General features: G+C 36.6%; 1 long non-coding RNA gene across 2 annotated transcripts in view; it reads left to right on the top strand.

Moving 5' to 3' along the window:
• Positions 1 to 6,332: 6,332 nt before the first annotated feature.
• Positions 6,333 to 25,043, top strand: part of LOC106510214 (uncharacterized) — a 198,237-nt gene continuing 179,526 nt past the window's right edge. For both annotated transcript variants that reach the window (XR_014844642.1, XR_002343545.2), the window contains exons 1-3: positions 6,333 to 6,543; positions 11,724 to 11,806; positions 17,907 to 18,004. This is a non-coding gene — a long non-coding RNA (uncharacterized LOC106510214). The remainder of the gene's footprint in view (positions 6,544 to 11,723; positions 11,807 to 17,906; positions 18,005 to 25,043) is intronic.

The following is a 25,043-nucleotide window of genomic DNA, read 5'->3' as shown; positions in this document are numbered from 1 at the left end:
GCATATATCTTGACGAGTATAATATCCTCTACTTGACACAACCCTTTTATCATTAAATAGCTTCCTTCTTTATCTTTTTTTATGGCCTTTGTTTTAAAGTCTATTTTGTCTTGTACGAGTATTGCAATTCCCACTTTCCTATCATTTCCATTCAGATGAGCTATCTTTCTCAATCCCCTTACTTTCAAATTATATGTGTCCTTTGCCCTAAATTGAGTCTCTGTAGGAAGCATATTGTCGAGTCTTTTTTTGTTTTTTTTTTTTTTAATCTAATCTGCCACTCTATGTCTTTTTATTGGAGTATTCAGTCCATTGACACTTAAGGTAATTACCAATAAATATGTATTTATTGCCATTTTAATCTTATTTTCTATTTGATTCTATGTTTCTCCTTTGTTCCTTTCTTTTTTGTTTGGATAATTTCCTCTTATTTTATCCTGTGTCATCTTCTTTTTAGTTTTTTGCAAATGTATTGTTTGGTTTTGATTCGTGGTCGCTCATTTTTCAAGTATGTTAACCCCTTCCTGTATCTGTTTACTTTAGCCTGATAGTCCTATAGGGTCAAACACACTCTAAGGGGAAAAAAAGCCTATATTTTCTTACTCCCCTTCCCCACATTTTATGGTTCTGATGTCCTTTTTTACTTCTTTATATTTATCCTGTTGCAATTCCTTGTGTTTATCATCACTTTCACAAATAGGATATTTTTTCTCTTAGATATATATACTGGCTTGTTTAAGTGATTATTTTCCAATTGCGGTTCCCTCTATCCTATATCTTCTTATTTCTTACTTGGAGGAGACCTTTCAGTACTTCTCTTAGAACAGTATTGCTATATTCTTTTAGTTTTTGTTTATCGAAGAAATTCTTCATTTCTTTTTAAAATTTTAAATGATAATCTTGCTCGGTAGAGTATTCTAGGTAGCAATTTTTTTTCCCTTTTCGATCTTTGAATATATCTTTCCACTTTCTTCTGGCCTGTAGTGTTTCTGTAGAGATATAACCTGATTATTGGTGTTCCCTTAAATTTACTTTTGTTTTTCTCATATTGCCTTTAGAATCTTCTCCTTAACTTTTATTTTGTTATTTTATTTTATTTTTTTGCCATTTTTACTACATGTATTATTGCAGGTCTGTTTTGATTCGACTTGTTTGGGGCCCTCTGTTCTTCCTGTATCTTGGTGTTTTTTTCCTTTAGATTTGGAAAGTTTTCAGCCATAATTTCTTCAAATATATTTTCAATACCCTTTTTATTCTCCTCTGGAATCTCTATTACGCATAGATTGGCCCACTTAATATTATCCCATACATCTCTTATATTGCTTTCCTGTTTTTTCATTTGTTTTTCTTTCTGCTGCCCTGATTGGGTAATTTCCATTTTCCATTCCAAGTCACTTATTCATTCCTGTGCATTAATCATTCTACTCTTCAGTGCCTTTAACTAAGATTGATTCTCTGCAAATGGATTTTCTAATCCATTCTAAAGTAATCTGCATTACTGTTCACATCTGCTCTTAATTTCTTCAGTATTTTCATTACCTCTTTTTGAACTCAGTGTCAGTGACACTGCAGAGGTCTGTTTCATTGTTTGCTCCTTCAGGGGAATTCTCCCATTCTTTTAACTGGGAATGGTTCCCGAGCTTCTTCATTTTGCTTATATTTTTCTTATTCTGTGAGTTTAGGGAAAACAATTATCTACTATATTATTTTTCATGTTTATTTTGTGTTAATACTACAAATTGAAAAGTATTAAACACTTAATATGATTTATTTTTCAAAGGGGCTCAGAGAAGACTGTCATCAGTTTAAAATAACAGAATTTATAACAGACTTAGTGGGGTTATGTTGATAACTTTATTATACTTATTAGTTTATTTTTTATTTCTATATGCAATTTTATGTTATCAAAATCATAAAAGAGGAAGATTGCTCAGAAGGTAGAATTAAAATAACTGTGTATTTGGCTCAGTGTTTATAAAAACTCTGCATGAAAGTACATTTTAAAAAAGGTAAAATAGTTCCAGAATTGTAAATTCTAAAAGTAAGTAAAAGAGAGTCTTCCAAGAGTGCTTACAAATTCATTCCATGCCCCACAAACCTTTTCACAAGACGTGAAGGCAGGGTGTTGAGAAGCCCTCCAAAACACATGTAACACTACTAAGGAAGTGAGGATTGCTGTGGAGCTCTCTATTTGCCTTGGAAATGGTTCTTATTTTAAATGACTGAGGCTAATCAAAAAGCAAAACTCAGTAGGACTTTTCTCTCATTTTTTAGCCCAAGGACAAAGCATTTTAAGAACGTCTCTTCCCTACCACTTGAAGAGCAGTTTTTTTTTTTTTTTTTTTTTTTCCCACCTTTGCATATTATCAGACAAGAAGAAAACTAAGGGCGTTGTGGAACTTAAGCAAGAGAATCAGTGGTTCTAATATTTTTCGCAATATTTGTATACCATTAGATGCTTCCTGTCTATCTAAAAATAGCTTCTCTCTCCTATCCAGGGGAAGAATGTCAGCACTTTCCCAAGGTTTACCTTGGATGCCACTTATGTGTTTTAAAAACTTTTTTTAATCTTTTTTTTTTTTTTTTTTTTTTAAGGGCCGCACCCATGGCTTTTGCAGGCTCCCAGGCTAGGGGTTGAATCAGAGCTGTAGCCCCTGGCCTACACCACAGCCAAAGCAAGGTCAGATCCAAGCTGAGTTTGCAACCTACACCACAGCTCATGGCAACACTGGATCCTTAACCCACTGTGTGAGGCCAAGGATCGAACCTGCGACCTCATGGATAGTAGTCAGATTCATTTCCATGACATGAACTCCTAAAAACTTTTTATTGTAAGATAATTTTAATCTTATAGGTAAGATTCAAAAATAGAACAGAGAATTCACCCAGGAAAAATGTCAAGTATCAACAATTTATCTCATTTTCCTTACCATTCTCTGTCTTGTCTCTCTCTGTATGCAAGCATGGGTACATATAAATGGGTATATATGTATGTGTGTTTGTGTGTTATGAATGTAATGTTTTCATCTGAACCAAGTTGCCATTTTTACCCACTATTTTTGTATGCTTTAGTATTTCCTAAAAGACTAAGACACTATTGTATGTAACCACAGTACAATTATTAAAATCTGAAAATCAGCAGTGATACAATATTATCAATAAATTCACAGACTCCATTCACATTTCATCAATTATCATACATTAAAAAGAAGTTTTTCACCCTATTCAGATCCAGTCCAGGCTCACCTATTGCAAATAGTTGAAATACCCCTCGAGTACTTTCAGTAGTTCCTTAGCCTTCTCTTGTCTTTCATGACTTCTGTGATCTTGAGGAGTAAAGCCAGTTCTTTTGCAGTGTTCCTAATTTTGAGTTATCTAATATTTTCTCATGATTAAATTCATTTTTTTTTTTTTTGCATTTTGGTGGGGATATCAGTGAAGTGATTTCTTTATATCATAACAACATGAGGTTGATTCCTTCATCACTTGGCTAAGGTGGTGTTTTGCTGGGCTGCTCCATTGTAAAATTAGTATTTTTCCCTTTTTAATGAATAAATACTTTGTCACTTGTATACCTATTTAAATATCTTTGTCAGAATTCCAATTGTGGCTCAGCAGTCAACAAACCTGACTCAGCCATGAGGATGTAGGTTCGATCCCTGGCCTTGCTCAGTGGGTCAAGGATCTGGCATTGCTGTGAGCTGCAATACAGGTCACAGATGTGGCTTGGATCCTACATTGCTGTGGCTGTGGTGTATGCCAGAAGCTGGAGCTCCAATTAGAACCCTAGCCTGGGAACTTCCATATGCCACACCTGAAGCCCTAAGGAAAAAAAAAAAAAAAAAAAAAAAACTGAAATAAAATGAAATAAAATAAAATAAATATCTTTGTCTTCAGCAAAATTTTATCCATTTTAATATTCATTAATTGTTCATTCTTGTCTGAGAAAATTATCATTATAATAATTTACCAATTGTGATTTTTAAAATTCTTCTGCATTTATTAGCTCTCATTTTTATGTAAGGAATATTTCCACTTCCCTTCATTTATATATATATCTGTATTTAGGTATGTGTGTAATATATATGTACTGATATAAGTATAGGTTAGAAATTAGGGGAAAAATTCAGAGTTAAAATCTGGGAACAGTCTACTAGATTAGACAGTATAATTACAAAATTATTTTGGTTGGATTTCTTGCTTTCTTAGACTTAGTATAATTTAAAAACATAAGTTATTTGACTCTATATAAAACATTAGCTTTAGAAAGAAATATAATATTTCAGATTGTATTCATATTCACAAGGTAAAATGGATAATTAAAGAGATTGCTCTCTCTTTCTCTTAACCAATAAAAAATTAAAAAAAAACTAATTTAAATTAGCCAGATAAGTGATGTCCAATAGAAATGTAGTGTGAACCACCTATGTAATTCCAGACGTTTTAGTAGTCTCAGTAAAAATATATAGAGTAAAAATAATTTTAATAATACAGTTGTTTAACCTAATATATTGATATGTCTACTATCTAATCAATATAAAACTTATTAATGAGATACATTGCATTTTTTTCCTATTAAGTCTTCAAAATCCTATGATTACTTTACACTTACAGCACGTCTCAACTCATATCAGCACGTTTTATTGTCAAGTGCTCAATAACCACATGTGGCTTGTGGCTACTTCACTGATAAACTCAGGTCTACATAACTGAAACAAAAGGAATTTTAAAATCTAGAATATAGAGATACTTTCTTCATTTACCCACCTTACTTTGCATGTACAGACAGTGCTATTTAAAAATAAGAAAAGTAGAAAGCATAGATTATAATACTAGAAATGTTCCATTATCCTTATGATACTGTCAGAGTGAGATTAATAGAAATATCTGTAATGGATTAAATTGAATGGGATGACTAAATTAAACCTCTTTTTAAAAATATATATTTTAATTAATATTCTATATTATATTAATTTGTCCAAAACAAATCTATGTTTTAAATCAGTTTCTTAAAGGACTTCTATGATATAGCCTTACAACTATGAAATACTAGTTTTTAACATATTGAAACTATTTCCCACATCCTTGAGTAAAAACTACGTGCATGTACATATACACAAACACACCGATACATACATATATACAAAGAAAAATTGTACCCATTGGACCCTCTCACCAAAATATGTCCCTGTTATTACTTTAGAATCAAATTATTTATAAATAATACTAAGTCATTATTATTTTTTCCTGTACCCATATCATGTGGAAGTTCCCAGGCCAAAGACAGACTTGCACTAAAGCAGCGACTCAGCAGCTGAATGACAATGCTGGATTCTTAACACATTGTACAACAAGGGAGCTGCAAGTGATGCCTGTTCAAGACCCTAGTGGTGGCGGGCCATGCCCACCTCTGGAGTCAGAGGTAACTGTGGTGGTTTGCCCCCACCACCTGTAGACCATGCAAGAAACATCCCGTCCCTCTTAACCCACGCAGGAGGTGCTGCACAGGCTGCTCCTAGTTGCAGGTTTCCAGGGAAGGGACAGTGATCAAGCATGGGGGCACTTCCCGGAGAGTTTGGCAGTGGCAGCAGCAGGTGGGTGTGTTCCCAGGGGAGTGAGACCAACAGCAGGTGGTGTTTGGTCACAATGCTCTCCTCTGTGGTGCCCTCTGAGGTGACTGGGGCCACAGGTAGCGCCTGTTCATGGACCCTTAGGGGTGGCAGGCCAGACCCTCCTCTGGAGTCAGAGATAACTGCAGTGCTTTGCCCCAGCCACCTGCAGACCTTGCAAGAAGCATCCCATCCCAATTAGCCCACCCAGGAGGTGCTGCACAGGCTGCTCCCAGTTGCAGGGTCCTGGAAAGGGACAGTGATCAAGCATGGGGGCGCTGCCTGCAGTGACAGCAGCAGAGTGGGTGTGTTCCCAGGGGAGGGATAGCAACAACAGGTGGTGCTCAGTTGCAGTGTGCTCTTTTTTGCCGACCTCTGAGGTGACTGGTGCCACAGGTGGAGCCTATTCACAGACCGCCATTAATAGGGTCTGTGAATGGCCATAACCTCCCTCTGGTTTCTGAGAGGACTGCTGCGGTTTGTCCCTGCCGCCTGTAGATCACAGAAGAGGCACCACATCAAGCTTAACCCCCCATTGCTCTTAGCCCCCACAAAAGTTGCCCAGCCACAAAGCCTGCTCAAGAAGCGCCTAGTCTCAAGTAGCCACAGCAAGTGGCCTCTTACCACCTGCAGCCTGTGCCAGAGGTGCCCCGCCCTTTGCGAGCCCGCGCATGTGCAGGGAGATTCCTGTGGTGGTCCGCCCCTCCTCCTCCAGCCCTCTCCAGCAGCGGCGCCTTGCTTCTCCCGCCAGCCCAGACCTCCTCCCGGGTTCCCTTGGCTGTGGCATTCCTCTCTGCAGCCCATGGCACACCGCTCCCTAGCCAGTCAGGCTGTCTCCACACAGCCAACCCTCGTCCTCTCCCTGGAATTTACCTCCGGAGCCTGAGCCTCAGCGCCCAGCCACCCCGCAAGCATCTCGGGCTGCGGTGTCCAGGTTGGTGGTTGCTCAGATGGTCTGTGCGGTTCTCCCTCTGCTTTGCCCTCCTCAGTCCACCTGGTGTGCTTTTCTGGGTGACTTTGAAGTCCCTGATCTCCCCATCTGTTAGGTAGCTTCTCAGGGTGCGGATTCCTTTTCTCTTTCACAGCTCCCTGTCGTGAATGCTAGTCCTGTCCTGATTCGTTTTCCTCTTTCTCTTTTTTTTCTTTGTTCTGCCCCGTTATGTGGAGGGTTTCCTGTCCTTTTTGGAGGTTTAAGTTCTTCTGCCAGTGTTCAGTAGATGTTCTGTGTGAATCGCTGTACATATAGAGTTTGTGGGAGAAGGTGAGCACAATGTCTTACTCCTCTGCCATCTTGATCCTTCCTGGATATGCTTTTTATTTATTTATTTTGGCCTTTTTAGGGTCGCACCTGCACCATATGGAGTTTCCCAGGCTAGGGGTCCAATTGGAGCTGTAGCCACCAGCCTACACCACAGCCACAACAACTCAGGATCCGAGCCACATCTGCAACCTACACCACAGCTCATGGCAACGCCGGATTGTTAACCCACTGAGCGAGGCCAGGGATCGAACCCGTGTCCTCATGGATACTAGCTGGGTTCACCAACTGCTGAGCCACGAAGGGAACTCCCTTCCTAGATATGCTTTTTATACATGACTTCTACACTTCCTTTTGGGGGGAGGGCAGGGAGCACACCTACAGCATATGGAAGTTCCCAGGCTAAGGGTCAAATCAGAGCTACAGCTGCCAGCCTAGGCCACAGCCACAGTCACAGGATTCAAGCTGCATCTATGATGAACACCACAACTCCTAGCAATGCTATATCCTTAATCCCCTGAGTGAAGTCAGGGATCAAACCCACATCTTCATGGTTATTAGTCGGGTTCATAACCTGTTGAGCCACAAGGGAACTCTCTACATTTCTTTTTAATGTATATGCAGTGAAGTTTCAAGAGGGTAGTAAACTTGTCCAAGATTAATGTGTAAGAGCTCTTTGATATCAAAGGGTCTGATTTTTCTTTTTCAGTTAATACTGCCTCCCTCTTTTACATACAATAAGGTAAATTGCCACCTGAGAGAACATGATTCGCAATATTCAGAGAAAGAGTAGAGACTTAGAAAATTTTGAAATACACAACATCTTTGAAATAGTCACTAAGTAGTCTCATCATATGTAATGGTAGTAATATTTTACTCTTGAAGAACAGTGGATTTTTGTGGTATATAAAACTCTTTCATTTCTTTTCTCATTAGCTTGTGTAAGTAATTACAGAGAAGGTAACGTTACTCTCAATTTAGAGATGAAAATGCAGACATCTTAAATGTATCACAAATTTAAATCGTTCAGTATATACTCAGCATATCCATTGATGCATTTTTTTTTTCAGATTCAGATTGTCCAGATTCAGTTTCAAGATATTCTGTTCTTGTTTAACTGTCTCATGATTTTTATTTACATATCTTTTTAAAAATAAATTGTTTGTGGAATTCACTGGTGGAGCAATGGATTAAGGATCCAGTTGTGTCTCTGTTGTGGTATTGGCTCAATCCCTCACCCAGGAACTTTTGGGTACTGTGGGCATGGCCATAAATAAATAAATAAATAAATAGATACTCTGTAATTAGAAAGAAAGGTAACTGATTTTTTTTAGAAAGTAGCAGTAGGCAACTCAAGAATTTATATCAATATCCAGCATAATTTTTTTATTAATTTGTCTTTGAGACTAACTTGAAAATTATTAGATCTTGAGTATATTTTTATTTAAGCAAGTCTTTACTAGAAACCGTAGAGATTTACATGTTGAAAAGAATGCCATTCTCTGAATCTGCTATTGTGGATGGTCACATTATTTTATAGATTTATGAAGTGAAACTTTCTAGATTTTTTTTTTTTTTTTTTTTGCTGAACTGATTTATTTTCCTGATGGAGTCTCTTTTTTTTTTTTTTTCTGTAATGTATTACTCAATTAGACCAACAAATAAACTAGAACAGGTCAAACTGAATTTATATGAAATAAAATGTCAACCTTATAATGCAAGATCATAGTAAATATCTTTTAATGTTTTTGGTAGTCTTGAAATTGATGTAAAGCATCCAATTTATTTGGCTTTTGAGTATTATTTTCAACATTGACTTATGCTTAGAATTTTAAACAAGAATTGTAATGTGTATAATAATATCTCACGATACACTTTAAACTGAAAATGATTAAAGTATTATTCAGGCATTGGTTTTTAAGAGAATGCCGAACACATTTTGGTAGTTAATTATCATTACCTCACAACTGTCAGTACTTGGATGATCATCTCTGTTAGGTGTATAGGTCACAATTATTTTTGAATCCAGCAAAAAAAAAAAAAAAAAAAAAAAAAAAAACAACTCTCAGATACTCTATTTATCAATGAATTTTTTAGGTAGAAAACTCAGGAAACTTCTGCCTAGATCATTAGGAATTCCACTCACACTCTCTTAAACTTTATCAGAAAAATAAGAAAGAATTTGCTGACTTTTGCTTTTTAAAAACAGTTTAGAGTAACATGGAAGAGATTAACAAAACTTCCATGTGAGGCATTTTCAAAATAAATTGTTTCAGTCAGCTATTCCTGGGTAACAAGCCACTCCAAACTTTTGAGGCTAAGCACTGATTAATCATTTTTTATTATTGTGTGTGTTGCCTGGGCTCATCTGAGTAGGTTTACTGCTCCGTGTGATAAAGCTGAGATTACTCGTGGCTGCTTTTAGCCAGAGTGTGTCTGGCCTGGAAGATCCAAGGTGGCTTCTTATCCTTTAGAGCTTATCTCCATGTGATCTCTAATGATTCAACGGTCTAGTCTGTACAACCTTATAGCTAGTTGACTAAATTTCTAGTGGGAGCATTCCAAAAAGACAAATTCCAATACATAAATGCTTATCAATCCTCAGCTTGCATCACATTTGCAAATGTCCTGTTGGCAAGAACAAGTCACAAGACCAATTCTAGGTTCACTGTGAGGGGACTTCACAAGGGCTGAAACACGGAGGGTCAAGGCTACTGAACATTTTTCCACGATCTCTCTGATTTCTGATCCATTCCTCTCACATGCAAAATGCTCTCTCCAAGACCCCAAAGTCTTATCCCACTAATTGTCATCAAGCCTAATCTTGAAGTTCATCTAAACAATAATCTAAATAATCTAAATAATGCTCAGAGTGATTCCTTAGGTGCAATCACTTGGATTCAGTTGCGTACAGAGGCCTATGACCTGGAAAGGTAAATTACCAGCCCCCCACCCTCTGCACAGATTCATAAAAAGGTGAGATAGAAAAAAGATATGCTAGACACTCCCACTAAAAAGGAGAGAGGAAGTTGAGACACAGAGAAATTCTCGAATCCAGTCAGGTACATGCCAGAATTCCCTTGTTCCAGGGGCAGGGAATGTTTCTTGATTAAGCCCACATCTTCTGTTTGGGAGTGGCTACCTGTGTCCCTTGGCTCAACTCTCTGGGTTCTTTCCCCCTGGTTTTTTAGTAAAAAATTACTTTTGCTTGTAGCTAAGTAAATTTCTCAGCCTGTTTTCTGCTGTAGAAGAGTTGATGGCCCAAATTGTTTTGAACTGTCCCTGATAGTGTTTTCAGTACTAAAGTCCCCTTTAAAATTGTATGGACTTTCTACATATCCATTCCACTGAACAAAAGTAACAGGGACATGTATTTTCAAGACAGATCTCCTTCTGCTTTGAAATATGAGTTGATGTGCTTTAAGGAAACAAACATCCTTAAAATTCTTAGGAGGCTTTTCTCTAGCTGAGGGGATCTAAGAAACACCTTGAAGCTTTCCTAGGTGCTAACAAAGGGTCTTAATAGTCATAGTTTTGATTTGAATTTTACTTCGAGGCCACATTTTTCTATTAGTACCTGGATTTCATTTTCACCTCTAGTCTTTTCTATTCTTTTGTTTTTTTTTAATATAATGATTTTTATTTTTTTACATTATATAGCTGGTTTACAGTGTTCTGTCCATTTTCTGCTACACGGCATGGTGACCCAGTTTACTAATTTGATAACCTTTTACCCATTGAGAACCTGGGGATGAAAATCAATTTTAAATTCTAAATTCAGCTGATCTTATGTTAGAAATCTTTTCATTAAACTCTACTCGAAACCAAATAGTTCCTTCTTTCATTCACTTTTCTCTTATAAAACCATATCATAGGTAACTGTAAGAAGTCAATTGGCACTTTTGACATCTTGTCTGAAAAATCACCTGAATTACAAAGCCAGAATCACAAAGTCATTAGGTACATGTTTTATCTTACAAGTTACACGGTCATTATTCTCATTAATCTTCTATAAATATTTAAATTAGGTAAATCATTGTCGAGTTTCCAATAGCAATTTTCTCACTACTCTTCTAGCCAGGTCTTTGCTGCTTAGTCCCAAAGCCAGTGCCACATATTTTGTGTTTGTGTAATACCAGGACCTCATTTTATATATCACCAATGTATTGCTATCATAAAAACACACCAAAAACCTTACTGATGTATGAGAACAAGTACTTATAAGTGTTTTCTATGATTCTGAGATCAGCTGATTTGTTTTTCCTTTCCACATGACATAATGGATATGACTCCTGTGGCCTTATTAAAGTAGGAGCTCAACTGGGGCTAAAATAACAAAGTCATTTCATCTCCAGATTAGTCTAGTCTTTACTTCTTTAGAGATAAAATTTACTTACTGTAGTTTTGGAATGAGATTTTATATATATGTGTATGTGTAAGATTTTATATCTATATATAGGGTTTTATATCTATAGGATTTTATATATAGGATTATATATATATCTATATCTATATCTAGCTAAGTTCTCTGAAAAAACTGTGAAATTATTTACAAATACAGGTTTCTTAAATGCTTTAAGACTCTGAATAAATAAAATATTGTACCTTAGTGTTCCCCAAACTTTTTAGTATCCGTATACCATGTGCTAGTGGGGAATGCTCAAGTCACCAGAGAGCCCATGGCATCCAGTGTCCAAGATGGTGTCTGATGATCCCTATCTCATGGTATTCACACTTTTGTTTAGTTCCCATCCACACTGTTCCAGGGTTGGTCTGTATAAACAATAGAATACATGAGAGGTGGTAGGATATCACTTTCGAGATTACATTGTAAAAGACTCTGGTTTCCTTTTTAGGCACTTCCCCCTTGGACTGGCTTCTCTCTTATCACACTACAGGACTATGTGGTGGAGAACTGAAACCTCTTATCAACATCCATGTGAGTGAATTTAGAAGCAGGTCCTTAACCCCTAAATGACTACAGCCCTGGCCAAGAGCTTGACTATAGAACTACCCAGCTAAGCTACATCTAGTCTCTTGACTCTCAGAAATTATGTGAGGTAATAACTGTGTGCCAGTTTAAGCTCCAAGTTTTGGGTTATGGATTTTGTCTAGGAGCTAACTAATATATAGACACAAAATACCTTTACTTATATTTTATGAAAGATTTTTGTATAATATATCTAGTTTTAATATAAAATAAATCCTCTAGGTTACTCTATAAAATAAACTGATGCTTTAGGAAGATTTGCTCTTTTTAATCTTCATTTTGGGCAAGAGCCCTGGTGAAAACATCTAATTTCAAACATCTTTATATTACAAATTTATAAAGTAAAAAATGCCTAGGATTATGCTTAATGGGAAATGTCTCACCTACGTGGAAAAAAAAACTGTATCTTTTTTCCTGAAAAATAAAAAAGATACAAAGAAGAGGAAAGATAAATTTTCTCAAATGTAATAATAAATCCAATGGAATTCTAAAAAAAAACTTGTAAAAGGGAAGTGGCAAAATATGATGCAAAGAGTGCTAGCTTTAAAATCAGAGCACGACACTGACTCTAACACTAATAAGTTCTGTGATAGAAAGCAAATACTTAACACTGTGCCTCAGCATAGTCACTGCCTTTGAGTAGACAATCATAATGAATAGCATCATCCTTTTTACGGGGATGACTATTCTGAGAGATACTTTCACACTTACTCAAATACATATGTATTAAAAAAACTCATACTATTCATAATAGCAAGAAATTCAAAACGATTTACATTTTTATTATTTGGACAATTTTTAAAGAAGTTAAAAGATCACTCACACTGCGATGTACTATGTGACCATTGCAAAGAATGTGCTTTTTATTATGTATAGTGATGTGAACATTGTCCATCTTACATTAAGTGAAAAAAAAACCAAAACCAGGTGTGTACCTTATAATCTCACTTGTTAAAATAATACTAGTAAAAATAACATTTAAGAAGATCTCTTACTCTCTCTTTGTATGTGTGTATATGTATATACACATATACATGTATGTGTGTATATGTATATACACACATACATGTATGTGTGTACAGTGAAATTGAGAGAGCTGGATCTGTTTGTGTGTAAATCAGGCCAAGATGTGGAAGATTTCAGTTACCTTAGGGCAATATATTAGAGCGGTAGAAGGAGAGAGACTTTCCCTTTCTTCTGTTTATCAGAAGGGCAGTTTTTAGTTACAAGTTAAAAAATGAACCAAAATTTGCATCAGTGGGAAAAAAAAATTATCCCATTTGACAGGAAGAAGCTAGAAAGAAGCTAGGCTTCTGGCTTTAATTAATTCAGTGGGTCAATTATGTTATTGAAGAACCACATTCTTTCCTTTCCCTTCGGCCTCTACTGTCTCTATTGTTGCTCATCATGACGGTAGGATAACTGCCAGCAGCAGGAAAGGCTCTACACTTTTTCAAGGAGGATAGAGATTCTCTTTCACTGAAGAAGATGGATTCCAACAATCCTCTTTTGTGATTTGGTCACACAGTGATTCCTAAGCCAAGAGCTGACAATACCAGTACTTTCAGGTTTGTTCAACCAATCCGGCTCACCCCTTGAACTCAAACAAGTTACCTAAACCATATTACGGCTGTTCAACCAAAGTGTCTGCCACAGCATTGCTTAATTTTATTAATATTTTTATATGATAAGATGTATTACTTTAAAAAATAAAGTTTTAGAAGAATTTTATATCTTGAAGATAAATATTGTGTTTGATAATCATCCAGTAGTCTGCTAAAATTTTATTTAAGTCTAGAAAGTAGTTCTAAAATTTCTTAGATTATTATAATAGGAAGTACCACATGGTAGGCAGAGATATTTATAACAATTTGCGATGAAAATGAAGATCTTTTATCATTTGCATTTTGTAAGATGATATTTGAAAGCTTACCTCTAATTTAAAAAATAGTGAAAGGGCACCAGTATACTATTTCTTAGCTGTAAAAGCATAAGGAAGGAACATTTTTTTTTTCTTTTTCCTTTTGTAGGGCCACTTCCCGCTGCATATGGAGGTTCCCCAGGCTAGGGGTCCAATCCAAGCTGTAGCTGCCAGGCTACACCAGAGCCACAGCAACTTGAGATCCGAGCCTACATCACAGCTCACTGGCAATGCCAGATCCTTAACCCCCTGAGCAAGGCCAGGGATGGAAACTGCACCCTCATTGTTCCTAGTTGGATTCATTAACCACTGCGCCATGACAGGAACTCCAAGGAAGGAACATTTTTAATACTAGAAAACAAAGATGTGTAAGGTAACAAATTTCTTCTCACCTTATATAAACCTCTCTTACAGTTCAAAGAAGAATGAAAAAAAGCTTGTTTCAAGGAGAATAAAAAGTCAAATGGTTTAAATAACAAATGCTTGAATGCTAATTTGAAAAAACTTTCTCAATGTAGTTAGGAAATACTATCAATTAGAATTTTTAATATCTAAGAGGTAATTTTTAACAACTTTCATATCTTTCACTGTGGATGAGGATATATAAAATTCAGGAGTTGAATGAACCAAGAGAGTCACAAAATTAACCAGATAGGACAAAATGCTAGGTAGTTATTTTAAAAATTCATTTACTGCTTTCTATAGTAAAGTGGCTTTTAATGAATTACCTATGTATTTCCTCCAGTAGATTAAAGTTCTACTACAATGAAGCTACTGTTATGATAAATTAAAACTGGATTTCTTAGCTCTTTGGAGATTATAGGATGCCAATGAATAATATTATTATATGGGAGACAAATGGAAAAAAAATTTTTGAGTGATGAAGTCTTTCCTAATGAAACCAACAGCAACGTATATAGCAAAAATCAAGTGAATTTAATCAAGTTTATATGACCAACGTTGCCTATTGTCTCTAAATAAGATTAATAATTTTCCCATGATGAAAATTTGCTTTAATTTTGTAATAAGAAATGGGGAAAAAACAATGCTTCCTGTCATTTCTAGTTCTTGTTTTGTCTGAATATAGTTTAGAGAGAGAGCATACTTTAAGAAAGACCGTATAAACACAAATACAATTCCAAATCATTTCTTAAAGCCTAGTGCCTGGTGAATATGGCAGGCATAATCATTACTTTACAGAGCCCTCAACGCGTAGAAGTTCAATCAGAATCCCACAAGTACTTGATAAGAAGAGACTAAATTGTTCTTATGTTCTGCACCCAGCTTTTTTTTCTTGATATTTTGTTAATAGCATTTCACAAATGCATCACTTCCAAATAAGAAAAGGAGGGAGTTCTCTCCTTGTAAAGGAAATCCTGAAATGGAAGGCCACATTCACATTCTTCCAACTGCTTCCTTACCTTTTTCTCCACAGAGACCTTCTTTGAGAAAGTTCTCCCAAACCTGTACCCTCCAGCCTGACCTGGTTTAAGTGCTCCTACTCTGTGCTTCATAAAATCCTGAGACTAGAACTCCATCACTGTATCACCGGACAGATCTAGAATAATAGTTTTCTTTGTGAGCCTGTGAAATCACCACTATTGATTTTGGAATAGTAGGATTCTTTTTAATGAGGACATCAAAAATAGGTTTTAAAGTAGAGACTTTTGGAAGTAAAATATTTTCCTACAAAGTACACGGACACTTCGTAGTTGGAGAGGTTGGGAAGTGAAAATTACATTTCACAGACTTGCCCAGAAGGTTCTAACATATGATTTGGACAGTGAAAATCAGATGAAAGCCTTCACTTTGCTGCTTTTGCTCATAGCAAACACAGTCATGGAGACTGGGTACATAAACGGAGTTAAGGAGCCCACAACCCAGCCTCCTAACCATTAGTCACCCGTATTGTGTGGATGAGAGGCAGTTTGACAGCAGGGGCAGCAAAATTTACCCTGGATTATAACTTTGGTGATGCACCCTTAAATTCAAGTTGGTCCTGACTTCTATTCCTGGCTTGTACAACAATTTTCTAAGCTGCAGTTTCCCCGAATTAAGATTCCTTTCTGCTCGACATACTTTGAAAAGATTTAACATTCTGCACTGAACCAGAACTGATACGTACTCTTTGTTTTATTCTTCACTTGCCTGGCTTTTCTCCTACTAGATAGCAAATACTTTTTATTAATAGAGGTAGAATTTACCTTTGTTCATTCTTTCATTCATTCCCTCATTCATATCACACTTACTCTTTATTTTATTTTTATTTCATTTTATTTTATATTATTTTTAGGGCCACACCTGCGGCATATGGAGGTTCCTGGATAGGGGTTGAATGGGAACTGTAGCTGCCGGCCTACACTGCAGACACAGTAATGCCAGATCTGAGCCGCATCTGTGATCTACACCACAGTTCACGGCAATGCTGGATCCCTAACCCACCAAGTGTGGCCAGGGATCCAACCCACAATCTCATGGTTCCTCGTTGGATTCATTTCCGCCGCGCCATGATGGGAACTCCACTCTTTATATATGTATGTCCTGCAATCACATGATACTTGAACACAGAGGTACATGATAGATATTCACTTAATTAATGAATTTGTCATGTCAGGTAATGTGTAAGGTACCAGAGATTCAGAGATGAGATAACTTAGCAATAATAAAATGATAAATTACATTTATTAAATACTTATTATGTATCAGGCTCTGCTTATAGCCTTTTACATGCACTGGTTTGATTTTCATTTTTTTATGTATTTGCTTTTATGTTTGTTTTATAATCTTCATAACATAGCCAAGAGGAGGTACTAATTATCACCTAACATTTCATGCATAAAATAACTGAAGATGGAGGAGGTTAAATAAGTTGCCTAAGATGACACAGCATTGCCATAGGTTGAATTTGAAACTAGGCAATCTGATTGAATAGTTTATACTCTTAATCAATACTCTGGGATCTCTAGTACAGTTGATGAGCAGATTCATAAAGAGATTTACCATATTGCTTGGTAAATTCCACAATAGATCAGCAGGATAAGAGGAAGCATCTGTCTGAAGGAAGAGAGACTTGGATACTGAAGAATGAAGGATTAACAGAAATTAGGAAGAAGCAGAAATAATAAAAAGATTCTGTCTTGGTGCAGTGAAGTACATATACTACAGAAGGAACAAAACAGAAAAACAGAGAAAGCGTTTCTGAGATACCAGGGAAATTACGATGGATGAGGTTTAGTGAGGAGAGGAGGAATAAAAAATGGATACAGAGAAGCAGAGAGGAACCCACCATAAAGAGTCAGGTTTAAATTTCTAGGGAATTAAAGATTTTTTTACAAGGGCCACATAGTATTATTGAAGCATTAAGTAACATGTGAGAAGATTTCTGTTATGAAGAGATCACTTTGGAACAGTGTAGACAATTTAGAAGTTATCGAGTGGAATGAAATTGGAATTGAGATTTGCAGTAACTCAAGTAGAAGTAATCTTCATCTGTGGGCTCTCAGAATTCAGCACAAGGATTGACACCCAATATGAGAGCAACTCATAGTCACCGAGTTGAACTGAGCCTGAGTGACCTGAGGCTTAATTATTTCTCAAAACTTACGCAGGTATCTGGTAGTAGAACTGGGACAAGAAACGAAACCAGTGCTTTCTTTTACCTTAAATGTAACCAGACTAATATTGGTGGCATATAAACCATTTGAAATATGAAAAATTTTGCTATGTGTGTTTAGAAATGTACTTGAAAAATATACACAGGTGTAAAGTTATGGCTATATCTCATTTTTTGTCTTCCCTTTTTATACACTTATTTTCTGAGTCCAGGGCCTCAAATATTCAAGTTCCTACTTTCCCAGTGATCGCTGAAGTCACTTTCCATGCTAGGTACTCCTCCCATTTCCAAGTTTCTGTCTTCTAGTGCCAAAGGGAAAAAAATAGTGAGGTAGAAAAATAAATCTAGGCTGGGGGAGGGAGATTACTACCACCACGATTAACTATTAAAACATGCCTTTAGAAACCTAATGTAAAAATACACACACATGCACACATATGTGATTTGCTTCTTATAAAGACTCATAGGTGACCGTTTGTTGTTGTGCTGTGACATGTGTTCTTTTCTTTTTGCAGTTATTGTTTCCTGCTGAAAGGCAGTGTTCTCTCTGAGGTCCAAAGACTGACATTTCTGTGGACTTAATCTACATGTCCAAGGACACTTCAAAGGTTAAGTAAGTTCTGTTTCTATACCATGATCACTGAATTGTAAATGCTAGTAGCTTTAGGTTTTGACAAACTTGGGTCCTTCATTTTGAATAAAGATTCTACCACTACAGTGAAATATCAGATGCTGTACATTAGCAGTGGGCCATAAAAATCTATGGTATGGGGTTTGCCAAAACAGGTTTTATGAGGATTTGGCCGGTTCTAGAAGTAGAATTGACCTAAATATAATATGGCATATGAAAACAAATTATATATGTATATATTCTTGTTTGAAATTAAATGCCCAATAAATTTTAATCCAATTGCCTTGTTTTCAAGGATAAATATAGGGCAATGTATTTGGAAAGAAAATTTTATAATTTACCTAAAAATATCCAAAGCTTTTTCCATAATTCTGTTGATCTTCAGGAGGTCAAGGGGTTATCTTTGCTTAGATAACTTATTTTATACTTTCTCTATTGTTAACTGCTTTGGAAAATACAAAACAAAATTAAAATTGAAAAGGATTCAAAGCACTTTTTATAACTGAGCATCAGAGACACCAGACTAGGATACACCTGCATATCAATGACTGTTCTTCTGCAGTTAACACCTGAGTTTTTCTATTTATAGAAAGATATCACAAGTTTAAACACAAAGGAAAATGGCTCACAAATCCAATAAAATTTGGAATGCACAACTACCAGCAATATCAAGGGATTTTCATCCAATATATTTGCCAACAAATCGATAGTATGAGTAAATCCTTCTTCATTGTGGTCAATCAAATGCTCACTAGTAGATACTACTGCTTAAATTAATATAATCTCAGGAGTAATTTGTCTGTGTCAAACCCAATACCACAGAAGCTTAAAATTCACATGTGATAAGCTGGAGGATATTTCTTAATAATGGTTTAAACCCAAGGAAATTATGTGTAGATTCTGAATTAAATGTTCCCACATCGATTTGGCTCAGTTTAAATTGCTCTTGTCTCTAGATGGTAGGTATCCTGCTGTCCATGTTTCTTTACACTGTACACTCAAATAAAATAGGAAATATTTTTAAAACATCTAACTTGTTTTACTAAAAATTATGACTTTATCTTGTAATTGTTTGTTGAAAAGATTGTATTGAGTATCATAGCTCATTGAAATGGCTCTCACCACTCACACTTTCAGATTCAGATGAAAAGTCCCCATGTCTCTGAAACCTACAAAGACTCCGTGAGGAAAATTAGAGGCTATCTTTTTTATTTTTGTAGCACTTATCACGTGATTTTGTAACCACTCCTTTTAGCCCTTGAGTGTAGTGTAAAGATATGGCACTTATTTTACGGAGTAATATGAAAGTCATATCAAGTATGCAAAGGAACCTGAGAACAACATCTGCCATACAGTTTAATGGTGGTATTGTTTATTTGTTATATATAATTTCACTTTGAATATCAAAAAAATTTTTTTTTGTCTTTTTCTAGGGCTGCACCCACGGCATATGGAGGTTCCCAGGCTAGGGGTCTAATCAGAGCTGTAGCCGCCAGCCTACGCCAGAGCCACAGCAACGCGGGATCCGAGCCGCGTCTGCGACCTGCACCACAGCTCATGGCCATGCTGGATCCTTAACCTACTGAGTGAGGCCAGGGATTGAACCTGCAACCTCATGGTTCCTAGTCGGATTCGTTAACCACTGCGCCACGAGGGGAACTCCATGGATATCAAAATTTGACACAGAAGATAGTCAAATGCAGGAGTTCCCGTCCTGGCGCAGTGGTTAACGAATCCGACTAGGAACCATGAGGTTGCGGGTTCGGTCCCTGCCCTTGCTCAGTGGGTTAACAATCCAGCATTGCTGTGAGCTGTGGTGTAGGTCGCAGACGCGGCTCGGATCCAGCGTTGCTGCGGCTCTGGCGTAGGCTGGTGGCTACAGCTCCGATTGGACCCCTAGCCTGGGAACCTCCATATGCCGCGGGAGCGGCCCAAGAAAATGACACAAAGACAAAAAAAAAAAAAAAAAAAAAAAAAAAAAAGAAGATAGTCAAATGCAAAGAAAATCCATGTTAGATTATGCTTAAGTTGACACATCTAGAGTTGTGCACTGTGCTCTTCCCACTAGGAGGATTAATAATAAAATTATATTAAATTTTTGATCAGTTATTACCTACCGGGCACAATATTAAAATGTATTAGAGTAATAGATGAATAAAGCAAAGTAATTGACATTAAGGAAACACCAGTTGAGTAAAAGAGATTTCCTACTCAGATATCTTGAAACTAATTAGAGGAGTTCCCGTCATGGCTTAGTGGTTAGTGAACCCGACTAGCATCCATGAGGTTGTGGGTTTGATCCCTGGCCTCGCTCAGCAGATAAAGAATCCGGTGTTGCCATGAGCTGTGGTGTAGATCACAGATGAGGCTTGGCTCCCACCTTGCTGTGGCACTGGCGTAGACCAGCAGCTACAGCTTCAATTGGACCCCTAGCCTGGGAACCTCCATATACCATGGGTGTGGGCCTAAAAAACAGCAAACAAAGACATTAATTAGAAATGTATTCTATATGTATCATTTATTTACTGTTTCTATTGAATAATACTGGTGCTGAGAAAAAATAAAGCTAATGCAACATCCAAAAAACCTGTTTTTCCTCTTTAAAAAGAGAACTACAGTTATTTGGCTAGCTTGACTCAAATATAAGGACCTGATGTAAAATATCTTTATTCAAGAAGTGTAACATATATGACATATTGATACTTTGGCTGCCCATATCCGAGAGAGAGAGAGAGAAGAAACTGGCTGCCCATATCTGAGACAGAGAGAGAGAGAGAGAGAGAGAGAGAGAGAGGGCTAGGACAGAGAAAGAAGGAGGATGAAGAGGATAAATAGGAAATGGAGAAGGAAAAGGAAAAGAAAGTAAGATAGAGCTCAGTTTTTTAAAAAAGGAAAATGAGAAGAGAATTAAAGGAGACTTGGGAGGAGAGATATGAGGGAAGAAAAGATGAAAAAGGAAACCGGAAAAGGAGATAGTGAAGAAGAATAGTCTAATGTAGAAGGAGGCAAATGCAGACACAAAAGTCAGGAGGAAACCAAAAGAATCAGCTAAAATAGTTGGTTCTAAGGTTTCTGAGTGTTGAAAAATGAGGAGGGATATATATGCAGGGTGAAGGCTTTTAGAATTATTTAACTATTTGAATTATGTGAATTTATACCTTGGATTAATATAAAATCTTATATTAAAATCCTCTCGTGACCTTTAACTTTTCCATTCACCAACCCTTTATCTGCTCCTTTTTATGGCAACATACCTTAAATTTCTATAAGTGTTCTTACTTCATCTCTCCCATTCTTTTCTCAAACCGCTTCAATCAATCTTTAGTCTCCAACACTCTACTGAATTGGCTCTTGTCAAAGTCAGTGAGGACCTGCATCTTGCCAAAGCTGATGTTTCATTGCAAATTATCTTATTTGACTCATCAGTAGCCCTTGACACAGTTGACCATGGTTCCGTTCTTGAAATATTTCAGTGAAGTCCACAGTGACATTAACGTTTGACTGCTTTTTGTTTTATTTTGTTTTTCCTCTCTCTGCTTCTCTGGTGACTCCTTTTGAAGTCTCTGTTAATGGCTTTTCCTCCTTTGACAGATCTCGAAGTGTGAAGGACTCCAGCTCTTGGTCATTAGTCCCTTTCTTTACCCTTTCTAATTTTTCTCCCAGGGTGATCTACCCAGTCCTGTGACTTAAATTGTCAGAATATTCTAATGACACTGAAATTTATATTTCTAGATCAGACCTCTCCTAGGCTCCAGGCTGCTATGTTCCAGTGCTTAACCAATACTACTGTTCTCTTTAGTAGATATGTAAAAGCTAACAAGGCCAACACAGAAATAACAATTTTAATCTTTCCTCAATCTACTCCTGTTCAAATTCACTCTTCCCAAACCTTCCCCATTCCAGATTTTGGCATAGTTATCTACTTTTTGCCCAGACAGAAATATGAGTCATGATTCCTTGCACTTCACACCAATTCCTTCTGGATAGCCTGTCACATCACTTTATCAAATTATACTCCAAATCCAAATATTTCTCACTGTTGCCATTTCTAACTTCCATAATATGTTTTTCTAGGATTCTGAAATAGGATCCTAACTATAATTCTTTACTTTATTCTTGCCTATGTATAGTCTATCCTCCACACAGGAACCAGAAATATCTTTCTAAAAGGTCCTACCATTCCATACATAGATGCCTCTAATGGATTTTTATCAAACTCAAGCTTATATCCATGTTAATTTACCTAGTTTACATATTTCTATATAATTTGGCACCGACCTGACTCTCTAAGCTCATTTTTACTTCTTATTCACACATTCATCTAATACCTGTTTTAATCTGTTTGGGATGCTATTATAGACTACTATAGGCAGGATGGCTTGTCTGTCCAATCTGTCTTGACAGCAGAAATATATTCCTCACAGCTCTTGAAGCTGCAAAGTCCAAGATCAAGGTGCTGCAGATTTGAAGTATAATGAAGAACCACTTTCTTATTCCTATATGACTGTCTTCTCACTGTGTCCTCATATGGCAGAAGGGGCAAGGGAGCTCTCTTAGTCCTCTTTTATAAGAGCATTAACCCTACTCATGAAGGTTCTCCCCACATGAGATAATCACCTCTTAGGTGGTGCACTTCCAAATATCATTATATTAGAGATTGGATATAAACATATAAATTTTGAAGAAACATAATCATTCAGTCTATAGCATTGACTTTCTTTACACCCCTCAAACATTCAAGCTTATTCTCATTTCTGCCCCTTTGCTGTTCATTCTGCTTTGAAACTTCTAGCAAATGTTTATAATGTTCTCTATTTTTTAATTCATGTCTCAGTCGCACTTCCTGAGGGAAGCATGACTACTCTAGCTAGAGCAAATCTCTCTTCTCCTTGCCCACATCATATTCTCATATTCTCAGCTGCAGCTCCAATTCGACCCTTATCCCAGGAACTGGGAGGGATAAAGCAAATATGACAAAATCTTGATAATTCTTTATTGATGATGGGTATAGTGAGGTTCATTATACTATTATTTTTACCTTTTACTACATTTATTTTAAAACACCAAGGCTGTGATTACTTCTGATCCCCTTCTCTACTGATTTTATCCTATGTTATCACCATCTCTCATCAGGACTATTGCAATAGCCCATAATATCATTCTCCTGTATCTACCAATGTCCACTTAATTCTGTTTTCAGGTAGAGTACTCCTTTGCTGTAGAAATAAAGACGAATCCAACATTTCCTTGTAACTCTGCCTTGACTTCGTGTACTGCTGAGAGTAAAAGTCGAAGTTCTTGCAGTATTCCAAAAAGCCTTGCTTGACTTTAAGTCTCTAAGCCCATTTGCACTGCTCCTCTCTTACTGGGTTCCAGTCACACTAGTCACCCTCCTCAAGCCAAAGATGTCCCCACCTTGGGACCTCTGCTCTAGCTGCTTCCTGCTCCTGGCATCCAAATGGCTAACTCCCTCACTTTCTTTAAGGTTTTGCTCAAAAGTCATTTTCTTAATGAAGTCAAGAGTAAACTTCCTTTATCCTGTCACAGCTAAAATTACACCCTGCCCCTTTCCACCTCAGACATGCTCTACGTCCTCAACCAGTTCAATTTTTATTCAAAGCATTTACCACTTTTGAATACATTTTTAAAATTTATTTTGTTAATTTATAATCATCTGTCTCTCTCTGATGGAATGTAAGCTCCATCAAGGCAGGGCGTTTTATTTATTTGTTGAGTTAATTGTGATAGTTGATATAAGATATATCAGAAATAAATTTTTATTAAAATTGATAAAATCACTTTTTATAACTCAACTTTTCCAAGAGAAATAATTAGATGATGAAAGTTTATTTCAAAGCTATGTTTGGGAGTTCCCACCATGGCACATTGGAAATGAATCTGACTGGTATCCATGAGGGTGCAGATTCAATCCCTGGCCTCACTCAGCGGGTGGAGGATACGGTGTTGCCTTGAGTTGTGGTGTAGGTTGCAGATGCAGCTCGGATCTCCAGTTGCTGCAGCTGTAGCGTAGGGGGCAGCTGTAGCTCTGATTTGACCCCTAGCCTAGGAACTTCCATGTGTCACAAGTGCAGCCCTAAAAAGGGGGAAGTTACATTTGATCTTCATGTTTTCTCAATGTGATACCATACCTCTTTCTCATGATACCATACCTCTTTCTCATTAAGGAGAATCTACTTGCAGTCAGTATTAACCAAAAGAAAAAAGAATTATCTTTGAAATTGTAAACAAAATTTAAAGTGTCTAAAAAGGAGAAACAGTGCTATGCTTATCAATTTATGTAACAAATTTTAAGACATTAGATAAAGTATGGGAAGTTGAAATGAGAAAGTAAAGTAAAAACATGGCAGGCATTTTTCCCATTGATTCTTTGACAACAAGTTGTGATACTGCTGAGATGTGGAAGAAGAGTTCCAAAATGTTTATTTGTTTTGATTAGCCAACTAACTGAATGAATGATGGAGGACTAAATAGAAAATTCAGGAAAATATGTACATTATAAACCTAGACTTCAGCAAGCCACTTGACTCTCTGTCCCAATATATTTATGAACAAAATGGAGAAACTTGGACCTACTTAATAAAAACACAATTGGGTACTTTTCAACCGGTTGGACAAATACACCTCAAACTTATTAATACAAGCTTTAGTTATATAAACAAGCCTCTTTGGCTTTGGGTGTACTAACTCAGATGAATAGTAGCAATGCCTGACATTGTGTAAAATGCCTGCCTTTTATAGCTCACAAGGAGCTTAAGGTGAATTATCTCATTTGATCCTCCTCATTGTCTTGTGCTGAAAAGTGGGACGATGTAATAATCTTTATTTAACTAAATGTAGAAACCAATTTTCAAAGTGATTCATTTTTCAAATGGATGATTATTTAACTACATATAGGTAAATTATTTTCCTAAAAAAATGGTAATGCATATGTTTATTAATACTTCAGATGACACAAAGCTAAAAGGAATGATTAACATGTTGGATAAAATAATACAAATTC

The sequence above is a fragment of the Sus scrofa genome, chromosome 4 (genome assembly GCF_054392235.1).
Source record: "Sus scrofa isolate SSC_HxYL_T2T_F1_AM1 chromosome 4, Sscrofa_HxYL_maternal_Yorkshire_Landrace_v2.0, whole genome shotgun sequence".
Classification (NCBI taxonomy): Eukaryota; Metazoa; Chordata; class Mammalia; order Artiodactyla; family Suidae; genus Sus; species Sus scrofa.
The sequence above is the reverse complement of the archived record's forward strand: the minus strand, read 5'-3'. Positions and strand labels throughout refer to the sequence as shown.